This window comes from Eublepharis macularius, chromosome 1 (assembly GCF_028583425.1).
Source record: "Eublepharis macularius isolate TG4126 chromosome 1, MPM_Emac_v1.0, whole genome shotgun sequence".
Lineage (NCBI taxonomy): Eukaryota > Metazoa > Chordata > Lepidosauria > Squamata > Eublepharidae > Eublepharis > Eublepharis macularius.
This window is the reverse complement of record NC_072790.1, coordinates 23,174,059-23,187,026: the sequence shown is the minus strand read 5'-3', so window position 1 is coordinate 23,187,026 and position 12,968 is coordinate 23,174,059.

Genomic DNA, 12,968 nt, shown 5'->3' with positions numbered 1-12,968 from the left:
CCAAAATGCGATTTTCAACTTCACATGCAAGCTGGATCCAACCTAATAACGTAGGAGGATTGTCCTGCATAAGGGCTCTGTCCAGAAGTCTCGGGTTTAGCCCTTGCTTGAACAGGATAATTTTGGTGGACTCCTCACACCTAGGGCATTTGGCGGCTAGTTGTCGGAATTTCGTAATATAGTCCCTTGCCGACATGCTGCCTTGTTTAATGGCTTGCAATTCTGTTCGGGCCCTGGTTTCCTCTAAGGGGTCTTCGTATTGTGCTCGAATAGCGTCCACCAACCCCTGGAGAGTATTGAGTTCGGGGGCCCCGATATTGTATAGGCCTACATACCAGTCCGCTGCTTTGCCTTGTAAACGGGAGCCGAGATGCTCAATTTGACTGGCCTCGCTGCCGAAGAGGTGTCCCCACCGGTTGAAGAATTGCACTACTTGCACTAGAAAAAATCCTAGTTTGGAGGGATCCCCATCAAAAGTAGCTTCCAGTTTCACCCAGCCCATCGGGAGGTCTTGTCTCGGAGCCGGTGCTGGGTAGAAGTCCGTCGGAAGCATCAAGGGCGCTTGAGGTATGAGGGGAGGTAGTTGGGGACCCGGTTGTGGCAGCGGTGCTGGTTGCGCTGGCGGCGGCAACACCGGCTGAGCTGGTGGTGGCAACCTCGGCTGGGCTGGCGGTGGTGGCCTCGGCTGGGCGGGCGGTGGTCTTGGTTGGGCCGGTGGCTGTAGCAGTGGCCGGGCAGGCTGCTGCAATCTTGGTCGGGCTGGCGGTGGCAACACCGGAGGCGTCGGCAGTAGCGGTTGAGGTGGAGGTGGCCGGTGCGGTCGAGTGATGATCGGCTGCTGAGGGGCGGGTTGGTGGGGTCGTAGTGGCGTAGGCCCCACCGGTTGATTCGGAGGTGGTAATACGGGTTGGTCCGGTGGCAAACGGATCGGTTGCTGCAAAGGGATTAGTTGCGGTCGAAGCGGAAGGGGCCGCAGCGGCGAAGGCCTGATGGGTGCTGGGCCGCGCGGGCTTGCCCCTCCCGGCGTCGTTACTCTGGGAAGCAGAGGCTGGTCTTGTGGCGCCGGTAGATCGTCCCTTGGGATTTGCTGAATGGGGACAACTTCTAGCGGTTGTTGTGGCAATTCCTCCCCAGGAGGAGCCGGAGGTTCTTCCGACTGATCCGGCCGGACCGTTATTGGAGAGGCGGGAGGGGGTATCACCGTCGTCTCGGTTGGACGGGTTGGCCTTTCTTCCCCTTCTCTAGGCCCCTCAGCTGGAGTCTCAGGAGGTGGATCCCCGTTCGATCTAGGGGGTTCTGTTGGAGCTTCTCCAGGTATCTCAGCTGGAGTATCCCCGCTAGGCGGAATTTCGTCTAATCTAGGAAGTTCCGCGGGCGGTTCTCCCGGTTCTCCAGGGCAGGATTCCTCCTCTCCTGAAGGCGGCGGCTGTTGCGGAACGACCTCCACCGGATAGGAAATAACGCTTTGGAGGGTAGCTATCTGTACAGCCATTTCTTCAGGTGATAGTCTCTCTCCTGCCCCCATCGCTGAGATTAGGTGAATGGCATGAGCCAAACTTTCCTCCATGTCGATCAGCCTAGCTTCCAACTGTTGCATTCGGCTTGGACCCGGTTGCCCCATCACGGAACCTCCCTCAGTTGCACTCACCGGGGAAAACGGCCCCAAAGGCGGAGGGTCTCCTTGATCGACTCGCGATCTCGCTGCTAGAAGTCCTTTGGCTAGGCCCGTCACTGCCGAGATGCCGGAATCTACAGCCTGGGTGCGACTTTGCATCTGCACCCAACTTTGTTCAGGAACTTCCGTTGGCTCTTTCCACGGGGCAAGTTCCGAATAATCCCAACTCAGGGCGCCGCGGCGGGATGTGTTCCCGTCCGTCTGTTCGGTCGTCCTGTTCCAAAACAGCCACGGTTGGCTGCTATCCAGCTCAGGGACAGTCTCTAGGCTTCGGCGTCCGTCCATCGAAACTCGTGGATGTAGACCACCGGCCCGGCGCTCTCTCGTTTCTCGGGGTCTGGCTCCCCACTCCGACGGGGTGGGTAACGAGATCAAGGGGAGAGCGGCCGCCGTCGGCCTTGTCCCCTCACTGCCGAGGTCGATGAGAGGCGGGGTAGAAGTCGAAGCTCCGGTCCCGGCTGGCACCGGTTCCTGAGATTCTTGGGGTTGCACTGTTTGACTGTCGGGAGACGCATACGGATCAAACAAAGGATCCCTGTCCGGGACTACCTTGGATTCCGCTGGGCCCGACTCAGGCATGATTGGTAACAAAATGTCAGACTGTGGCTAGATAAGGCTCTTCCTACAGGTTCCCCTTCAAAAGCAAACAAGAGTCCATTGTTTGAATAAGGAAACTTTACTGCAGAAAAGGTCCATTATAGTCCACTGTCCTGAATAGGAGACTCAGGATGGTACACGATCATTGTTACCAATGAAGAGCAAAGCATGAGGTACAGAGTAACAATTCCCATCTGGATCAGCCTCCCCCCACAGTTCTCAAAACAACATCTTTCAGTCCTGGGAAGCTGCTCTCCTTCAAGGCCAATGCTTGGTGGAACGGTGTTAGACAAAACAGTCTCCTCCGGTGGGAATGCTGCCTGGGAACTGGTGCACCTGCGAAGAAAGCACTTAAACACTAGAAGCATTAGAAAATGGAGTCAGTACAGTTTAAACATACACTGGACCTGACAAAGTGCAGGGCGGCATGTGCGCTCCTCAATTCGCGTGCAGGCTGTTTTTGTTTGGCACACGTGCCTACTGATTTCTAGGCAATTCTGCTTTGTTTTCACTGTGAGAACAAGTCTTGTAGGCGCCTTTGCCTTGCCAGTTGGCATTCCTTAAACTGTCAAGTTGTGCAGTTCAAAGAGGCTATTTTGCACAAAACTCCCAGATAAAAGCGTCTTCCTGGCGCGATTTCATGTGAGAAGACACTATCTCCTGGGTGTTTTGCAGAACATTTCATCGGCCGGTGAGTCGTGTGCAACTGGCCCAGGTCTTCAGCCCCGCTCAGCACCAAGTCCAAAGCCCTCCCTTCTGCCTGGCTCTGTGACCCACCCTCTCCTGCTCCCCTGCAAACTCCCAAGTTGGAAGCCTTGGGATACAAGACCCCAGGAAACCTGGGAGCCTCAACAGCAGGCACATGACGCACCTCACACAGAGGAGAGGCAGAGGGGCTCCGTCGCAATACTCAGAAAGCTGACAATAATCACAAAGAGCAGAGCTCGCAATATACACTCACCAGCCGCTAAAGCACAAGGCCTCCAAATGACCCACCTCACTCAGTGGGGGGCACAGGGGCTCACAATGACCCACCTGACTCAGCAGGGGGGCGGAGCGCCTCACGATGACCCGCCTTAGTCAGTGGTGGGGCAGAGGGACCCACACTAGATTGTATATTCATGGGCTCTTGAAGACATGAATGCCAGTAACCCTCCCTTATGTCTGAAAACAGGGCTGTCCAGGAGCTACTGCTGGAACTGAACGCTGCAGTCAGAATATATTTTTTAAAAGGCAGCACAACCAGGCCGTGGTGGATTTATGCCGCTATCATTAAGAGACATTCTGCCCCAGCCACAGCACACAAGCACACTTTAACGGCCACCATAAATGTGGCATTTTGCTCCCTTTATTCTTATGCTTCCCAATGACAGAAAACAGAGAGCAAAGGAAAGCCCCCAGTTCCCCCCAGTCCACATCCCCTCACCCCTCTCCTTGGCCAGAGTACGTAGCCCACGACCGAGGGGAGGGGACAGAGGACTGGGGGGCCATTTCTCCCCCCTTCTCTTCCCCCATTTTACACCAGGGACGGGAGGGCTGACCATCCCATAATGATCTCCCATTGCAAGAGCCACTCAGACAGGGGACTAAGCCTAACTCTGAATTTGCAATAACTTTCCTACCACCTCCATCTCTTTTGCAAATTCTTTGGTGGGAAGACATGTTCTACTATGACTGAAACTTTCCCCACACTCCAGGTTTTTGTGTGGTTTCTGCCCTGTGTGAAATCTTTGGTGGGAGATAAGGTCTGACCTTGGAAGGAAGCTTTTCTCACACTCCGGGCATTGGTATGGTCCTGCACCTCTAAGTTCCTCTTAGCCAGTATTCATTCTGTCTTTCCTTTTTTATCCTGCCACTTCTAGTCTTTGTCTAAATTTTACTGTAGTAAATAGAGCTGTTTTTAGAGATGTTTGCACCGATTCTTCTTGCACCTGAGACTGCAAAGGGGCAAACATCCAGGGGTGGTGGCAGGCAAGAAGAGACTTCTAGCTCAAATATAGTCCAAGGTGTCTGACTGGGGAGACGAGTGATGAAGGGGCAGTTGCGCCCCCCTGCTTTGCCCTTAGTTTTGAACCTGGGATAATATCCCCTTTCTTGGACCGAAGGAACATTTCCTTATAAATTTTGTGAATATGGCATAACAGGATTATTTGCCTACTTTGTAACTCACGGTACTGTCGCTTTGCATCTATAAGCACTGGCCGCTTCCTTACAGTTATTTATTATTTATTGTATACAAGCATCTTTATTGCAGTATTCCACTTTATTATTGTGATCTTGTGAACTACATTGCTATTGTTTATTGATTGATTGTATGTGACGTCCTCTGAGTTCTGTATTGTTATTCTGGCAGTCATTGTGTATGTAAAATGAATATATGGAACAGGAGATTCTGACTAACTCTATGAGACGTCTTTTGTTGATGTTTATTAGACAGTAATGTCTTCATTTAGTTAGTGGGTCGTGGCACAGTGTGCTTTCTCTTCCTGGTTCCCTTTTGGTTCAATCTTCTTTTGCACAGCTTTGCCATGTCAGGGAAAGTTCCCCACCGCCTAACCAATCCAGCCCCTCCCTCCCTGTACCACTTTCCCATCCACGCATCGAGACCCCTGATCTGTGCCCGTCTAGCTGGCCCCACATGTGGAAGCGGAAGCAATTCCCCCAAACCCTGGAGGGGTCTCTGCAGAATGGGAGGGTATTGGGCGTCATCCAAAGAAGGGTCCCTTCTAAGGGGTCACCTCCCTCCTCCTCACTCTCATGCCCCCAACCTCAAGACCCTCGAGACAGCAGAGGAGATGTCGGCAGAGGAGGGGGCTGTTCTGGGGGTCCCTGGAGGTCTCCTCTGCAGGCCTCTCTCTCCATCACCTTCTCAACCCCACCAGCCTCAGGGGAGACAGTAACTGAATGTGTTGAGCACACACCCAGTGGGCAGAGAATCGGGCCTGTGGAACTCTCTGCACAACACTGGAGAGGCCCAACTCCCCTCCTGGCTTTCCGCCTGGTTGTTCAAAGGTGTTCAAGGGGCAAACTGGGTGCTTACCTGGATCAGTATGGATTTCTGTAGCAGGAAGGATACCGCTGAACAGCAGCCTCCTGCGGGCGTGGCCTTTGTCAGGGCACTTGGACGAGGGGGGCTCCCTCCTGCTCCCCTGTAAACTCCCACGTTGGAAGCCTTGGGATGCAAGACCACAGGAAAGCTGTGGGTCTCAACAGCAGGCAGATGACGCACCTCATACAGAGGAGAGGCAGAGGGGCTCCGTCGCAATACTCAGAAGGCACACTCGGGGCTGACCGTATTCACAACGGGAAGAAGAGCTCGCCATATTCACCGATCACTCTGGGGCACAGGGCCTCACCATGACCCACCTCACTCAGCGGTGGGGCAGAGTGACCCCCACTTTATTGAATACTGATTGAACGTTTAATTTGTTAAAGATTAATGCCAAGAACCCTCCGTTATGCCTGGAAGCAGAGCTGTCCAGGATCTATAGCTGCTCAGACTCCAGGAGCAGCGCCCTGTAATGGTTAGAGTGTGGACTCCAGTCCGGGAGAGGATCTTGTTGAACGCTGTGGAAAAACGCCATCTCGTGTGTGTCTGTGTAATTTTCTGTGGGCTGGATGGGAGGAGACTATCGAACTTTAGGTCAGCCGTGGCCTAATCTCCCCCTCAACCCCCCTCCCCTAACCAGTAATCTGAGGGCAACTCCCGAGAGAGGCCAGGAGATCCACCCAGGGGCACGAGGAGATCTGCCCAGAAGGCTGCAGGAGGGAGGGGGCCAGTTCCAGAGGGGAAACTGAGGCAGGGGAGAGTCGGTTGGTGGGAGGCAGTTGGGGGGCGGAGTCGGTTGGGGGAGACCATTTTGAAGGGAGAGGTTTGTGCACCTTCCCCCCCCCCCCGAGTATCGAAGGAATGTGCCTGCCTTTAAAACCTGTGGCCTGGCTCTGGCCTCTGCTTCCTTGAGCCTACAGGCCCGCTCTGCAGGGAGGGCTTTTGTTTTTCCCGTGGCTGGGCCTACCATTTCTGCTGGAGAAACAGGTTTGTTTGCTTGATTTAATGCTTTCTGCCTTTTAAACGTGTGGCCTGGCTCCGCACAGTGGGTTTGGCCCTGTGGGCCTGGCTAGGCCGAATCCAGTTCAGGCTCGCTCTGCACTGCAGGGTAGGCCTCGCTTTTCTTGGGGCTTGGATTAATACTCCCTGTTTCATCTTCCAGGAGAAGCAATGGAACGAAACTATCCGGGATTTTGTTTACTGGGGGGGGGGGGCGCAGATTTGGGCCTTGACTTTTAGGGGTTGTGCAGCGTGTGTGACTCTGTGTTAATATTCCACCTTTCTTAACAGCATCAGGTTCCCCAACATAAATAGGGTCGCCTAAAAAGACATTTGGTTGTCCATCTCCAAGTTACAGAGCCACAAGAAGAACAGATTTAGAAGCAGGTAGAGAGGTCTTGAAAACAAAGTCAACCTTTGCTTTCCCAAGGTTTTCTGATTAGTTAGTGTAGCTTCCGTGAGGGGAAAGTATGTCAGAGAGGAAAGCTGAGAGGGGCCCCGGGGGAAAGGTCAGGGAGAAATCTAGAAGGGAGGAGGGGAGGGAGAGGGGGACTGCTGCGGCAGCCCACCCCATCTGAGCGGAGGAGGGCCCCCCCCCGCACTGCTGCCGTTCACCAGCCCGGCTTCTGGTGACAGAAAGGGGGTTCGCAAGGCTCTCTTTCCTGAGGCAGCTGCTGGGGGGCCACCCCCAACCCAGGAGTGTGAGGCAGGGGCTGGCACTGGGCAGGGGCCTGCTGCTGAGGCTCCTCCTCCTCCAGTGGTTGAGACCCAGCTGCTGGAGGAGGGGCAGCATGTGGTGTCTCCTGGGATGGACGTAGGGCACGTGACTTTTCCCTCCCTCACGATCACCCCAGGAACCCGGAGGATGTTGGAGGAACTGCCCGTGAGACCCCCTGTGGGGCGGTCCACCCCAGTTTCCTCTGAGGCCAGCAGCAGGCCTCTCGCGGCTGTGCAGGAGGAGAGGGTGCAGGAGGAAGAGGCAGAGACTGTGGTGGGAGAGCCCACATCTCTGCCCCTTCAGCCTCGTCCATCCCCGACTGCCCGGCCGAGAGTGGGACACGGTGTGTCCGGCAAGAGCACCTCACAGGAGGTGCCTGAGGGTGGGCCCGTGAGCGCTTCTCCTGTGAAGCATGGGCTAGCCTGTTTCTCCGAACTCTGGAAGCACTTCCAGACAACGGAGGATCCCCGAGCAGCCCAGTGCCTGCATTGTAGGCAGCGCGTCAGCTGTGGCAGAGATGTGAACCATCTCTCCACGTCTGAGATGAGGACCCACATGAAGAGGCACCACCAGGCGGTGCTTCTTCGGGGGGAAAGTTCAAGTGGCGCCGCACGGCCGCCAGCTAGCCAGAAGGAGGCAGGCTCCTCTGGTGCTCTCCCCCCAAGGGTTCCTGTAGGGCAGGGACACCAAGCCTCTCTGCCGGAGATGCTTGGTAAGCAGGGCCCTAGTGTGCCCAGAGAGGGGATCCGGAGGGCAAGCTGGCGCCTCACGAGCCACGTCGTCAACATGGTAGCGGTGGATGGGAGACGGTTTTCCATAGTAGAAGACTTCGGCTTCTCAGGGCTGCTCCACGATTTCTTTCCCTGGTACGCAGTCCCTGCTTGCACAACGTTGAGCAGATCTGTGGTGCCCTCGTTTTACAGGGCTGCCAGGGACCATGTAAAATAAGCAACCAACAATGGCTGTTCCCAATGACACTAGCAAGAAAAATAGGGAAACCCCGCAGGAAACAAACACAATAAGTTTCCCAACTTATATATTAAAGTGCAAGCGCTAATTAATTTACCAGTACATGAAACATCTATAATGTAGAATTCATAGTAATCATTTCACATTGACATTGCACATTCTCTCCTATACAGTGATAGCAGCAATCCAATAAAGTGCGAGGAGCGGAATACAACTTATGTACATCCTATAAACATCCGGGTACAGAAAAGAGTCCTTTCTAATGAACTTTAAACGGTCATGGTTCCTTTCCTTTAAATCTTGTTTCTTCAGTCCCCTCGAAGTGTGGATGAATCGTAGAGAAGAGGCAGATGGGAAAAACCTCCTCCCACTAAAGGTTACTGTGCTAGATGTAGTGAATATACATAATTACAATAATGCACAACAGAGATTATTACTGTAGTAACGACACGAGACAGGGTCTCCTCCCGCTCAATCTGGGGCCGGCTATAGTCCACAGATTTCGTTGTTCCTTCTTCAGGAGCGAGCTCTATATCACACGTGAGGAACAATCACAGAGTAAACATCCTGGAGCAGGCGGCGGTGCTTTTCTAACGCGCCGCCTTTCTAGCTGTCCCGGGTTGCCGGGAGAACTGTGCACTTCACATCCGACATCTGGACCTGCCCGAGCGTGCAGCAAGCGTACCTGTCGCTTACTGCACACTGGTGGGAAGCCGAGGCGGTTCTGGGTGGGGGCCGGGGAGAGGTGCCTACAGCTAGCCAGGGAAGGAGGGGAGACCATCGGGCTGGCTACTGCAAGGCCTTGCTTCATGCCAAGGTTCTCGACGTGTCCCACACGGAGGAGAACATTGCTGCCACCCTGAGGAGACAGTTGGAGGAGTGGATAGGGCGGGGACCCGCCACCGTGGGATGCATTGTGACGGGCGGTGGCAGCAAAATGAGGGCAGCAGCGGATCTAGTGAGCCAAGAGAGCATTTACTGTGCGGCTTACAAACTTCACCTAGTGGTGAGAGATGCACTTGGGTTGGGCTCCTTGAAGGAACCCCGTGATGCCCAGACTCGTGAGTTCCAGTTACTGCTCCAGAAATGTCGGAGGATCATGAGTCACTTCTCGCACAGCGTGACAGCCACGCACGAACTGTGCCAGAAGCAGGTCAGGACAGGCGTGCCAGAGCACGCACTGATCACTGACGTAAGCACTCGCTGGAACTCCACCTGTGCCATGCTTGAGCGCTTGGTGGAGCAGCAGGCCACACTCCACGCATGGCTCTCCGAGAGCCACAGTGAGAGTCAGGTGGGTGAGTTCAGCCGGGAGGATTGGCTCACCGTCACCCAGACAGTGGATGTCCTGAAGCCCTTCAAGGACTTCACTGTGGCGGTCTCGTCAGACACGGCGACCCTTGGTCTGGTCATTCCCCTGGTGCACACGCTCCAGAGGAATCTGGCCACCCTTGCAGACCAGGGCTCACCTTGTGCTGACCTCGTTCCAGCAGTGCACGCACTGGTGAGAAGGCTGCAGCATGGCATAGCTGCCAGGCTAACTCCTCTCACTCAGAACGAGTCATACATGTTGGCGACCATGTGTGACCCATGCATAAAGGGCACTTTCGCCGAGCGGGACGGGAACCTCACCCAAGCCAGAGACGCCCTCTGCTCTTGGGTGAGGGGCAGGCAGGCCACGAAGGGACACCTGTCAACATAGGGGACGCGAGAGGGGCCCTGCTGTGCGGGTCCCTCTGACGCCCCCTCTGAGCAGTCCCCCCCGTGGCCACCACCGGAGTGCCGATGGAGATGGAGATGCTCCGGTGGGCCCTCGGCCCCTCTGGGATCGTGAGGAACGTGAGGGAGGATTCGGTGGAGGCAATGGTCAGGGACTACCTCACGGAGCCCTGCGAGTCGCTCTCCACCGATCCGCTCAGCTACTGGGCCAAGAAGGAGTCAGTCTGGCCGGACCTCTCCCTCAAGGCCACTGGAGGGAGAAATAGGTTAGATAGAGATTGCTTAGGTGTGGATTAGGGAATGGGATGGTGTAAAAATGTCAGATGCTGTTTGAATGTTTAAAATGTTTTTTCAAAGTTGAAATATTTTTTAAAACAAAAACAAAAAACGTTGAAATGTTACTGTTGGGTATGCTGGGGGGGGAATTGGGGGAGAGTTGGGGATGGGCACCAGCTGATGATGAGGTCTCGCAGATGTTTCCAGGTAGATGCTGAGGCTGGTGTGTGTGTGGGGGGGGGGGAAACCTCTGCAACACTGCTCCGGAAATGCCACCATGTAGTGCCCACGGCAGTGCCCAGTCCAGCTTTGTGTGGCTGAACTGAAAGCATAGCCGCAGGAAATGACATTGGTTCTGCTGGACATTGTTGCTATGGTTTCCCCCTATTAAGTTTGGTTATGGAGGGATGGTTGGGAGATGGGCTCACGCGCATAGAAATAAAGAGATTTTGAAAGGAAAAATGTCTGTGTGTGGTTTTTGTTATTCTGGAGGAGGTGTAGAGGGGTTAAGCAAATAAGTTGTTTTTTTCAGGATTTGTGTTGTGCCACTTGATGTGAAGTGAGTTGTGTTATTTTCTGACTAAGATAACGCTGTCATGCCTGTGGGTGTGCCCTGCTACTGTGTAACCTAAATCTGTTCAAGAAATAAAGTGTTTTTGACAGGAATTGTATTTTCGGTGATTCTCAGATCCGAAGTGAGTTGTGTTACTTTTGTCTGGTGAAATGCTTTCATGCCCTTTTGTGCCCTCCCGCTATGTAACCCACATCTTGTACAGAAATAAAGTGCTTGTAGCAGTGATTGAGGTTTTGGTGATTGTCTGATATTGAGTTGTGTTATGTTTGTGTAGTGTGACTCGCAACTATCATGCTGTTATCATGCCCTTTTGTGCCCTACTGCTGTGTAAATTTAAGCTGTTCATGAAATAAAGTGTTTTTGAAAGGTCTTGTGGTTTTGTTGAATCTCTGATTTGAAGTTAGTTGTGTTAATTTTGTCTAGTGGTCTTCTTTTTTCATGACCTGTTGTGCCCTCCTACTGTGTAACCTAAATCTGTTCAAAAATTTAGTTTGTGAAAAAAATTTTTTTTAAGATTCTTTGATGTGTAGTGAATTATGTTGTCCTTTTGTATGGGGGATGGCTAGTGTGATTTGCCATGATGCTTTGCCCAATTGTACTTTGAAAGTGAGAAAATAATTTTTTTAAAACTTGATTCATTATGTGTTCTCGTTTTTCATTCTTTGATGTGAGAGCGGTTGGTTCCCAGCATGGGGAACAATGGGGCAGGCTGGCCAGCCATTTCTGTAGGTGGTGGGGGTGTTAGGGGGAGGGTGTCTGTGTGTCAGGTGCTCTTTCACAGGGACAAGCTGGCACTAAGAAGTGTGCCCACCATTGTGGCACCCCTGGGCTTTGCAGAATTGCCCTGGAAAAGAGAGTTTGAAAGTTCCCAGCATAAGGAACAAAGGGGGGAGGCAGGCCAGCCTGTTCCTGGGGTTATGGGTGTGGGGCTTGCCGTTTCGGTATTCGCGATATTTGCGATTACCGAAACAGATTCTCATTTCGGTAATAACCGAAACGAGAATACCGAAACGGTGTGCCTTTGCACACCCCTAATTACGACAGCTGATGTAAAAAGTGACTGGTATGAATGTGAACAAGTTGTGAATGTGACTGGTGTGAATGTGAACCATTTTGGCCCCTCAAACTCCCAGGCCCTCATCAAGCAAATCCACCCCCCACCCCCTGCCAAGACATTTCTCATTTTCTCCAAGGGAACTGATTTCTGCGTTCTAGAGATCTATTGAAATTCTGAGAGACTGCCAGTCCCCAGCAGGAGGTTGGCAACCCTAAGTCCCATCTTCACATGGTTGGATACTGTCACACAGTAGTAGTCCCTATGACAATTCCAGATGGGTAGTTGTGTTAATCTGTAGTAGCAAAATGAAACTGGATGCCAGCGAGGCTTTGGAGACAATTGCCAAATTTATTCCAGAATGAACTCTTTGCAAGCAAGTGCAGTTCCCAACTCCTGGCTGGGAGATTCCTGGAGGTTGGAGTGTGGAGCCTGGGGAGGGGAGGGACCGCAGCAGGGAATGATGCCATAGTATCCACCCTCTAAGGCAGCCATTTTCTCCAGGGGAACTGATATTTATCAGACATAGTGATCAGTTGTGATTCTGGGAAATCTCCAGGCCCCACCTGGAGGTTGACAACCCTAGACTCAAACTCACAAATGCCCAGATACTTTTTGTTTGGTTGTAACGTGCCCTAGACTCCTGTCTACAGGAATAGCCGGTTGCTGGCAGCTTGAAAATTCAGGGGTGAGGGGATGGGAAATTCCTGAAGATTGGGGGGGGGGGGTCTTGGGAGGACACCGTTTGGGGAGAGGCTGGAGTTTAGCAGGTTATAACGCTGCAGAGTCCACTGTCCAATGCAAGCATTTTCTCCAGAGTAACTAATCTCTGCCATCCAGAGATCAGTTATGATCCCAAAAATTGCCAACTCCAGAGTTTGGAAAGGGAGCACAGCAGAGGTGCCACCACACGCTCTACCCTATGAAGCTTCTGTTATCTCTATAAGAATCTAATTTGGAGAAGAGCGAGGGTTGCCAGCCTCCCGGTGGTGGCTGAAGATCCCCCGGAATGACAACTGATTTCCAGGCAACGGAGACGAGCTCCCCTGGAGAAAATGGTTGCTGTGAAGAATGGACTCAATGGCATTATACCCTACCCCCCCTGCGGTCCCTCCCCTCTCCAAACCCTTCCTTCTCCAGGAATTTCCCAACCTGGAGCTGGCAACCCTAACAACAGCTGGGATGAAACCCACGTGCAGACTGGCAAATCCAGGGCGCCGCTTGTCCCGCTCGAGCACCCGGAATTGGCCGGAGAGCCGCGCTCAGGCGGCCCCTTTAAGAGGAGGGGCGAGCGAGGAGGCGGCCGGGCGAAGCGGCCCTTCGCCGTTGCTTGCCGGG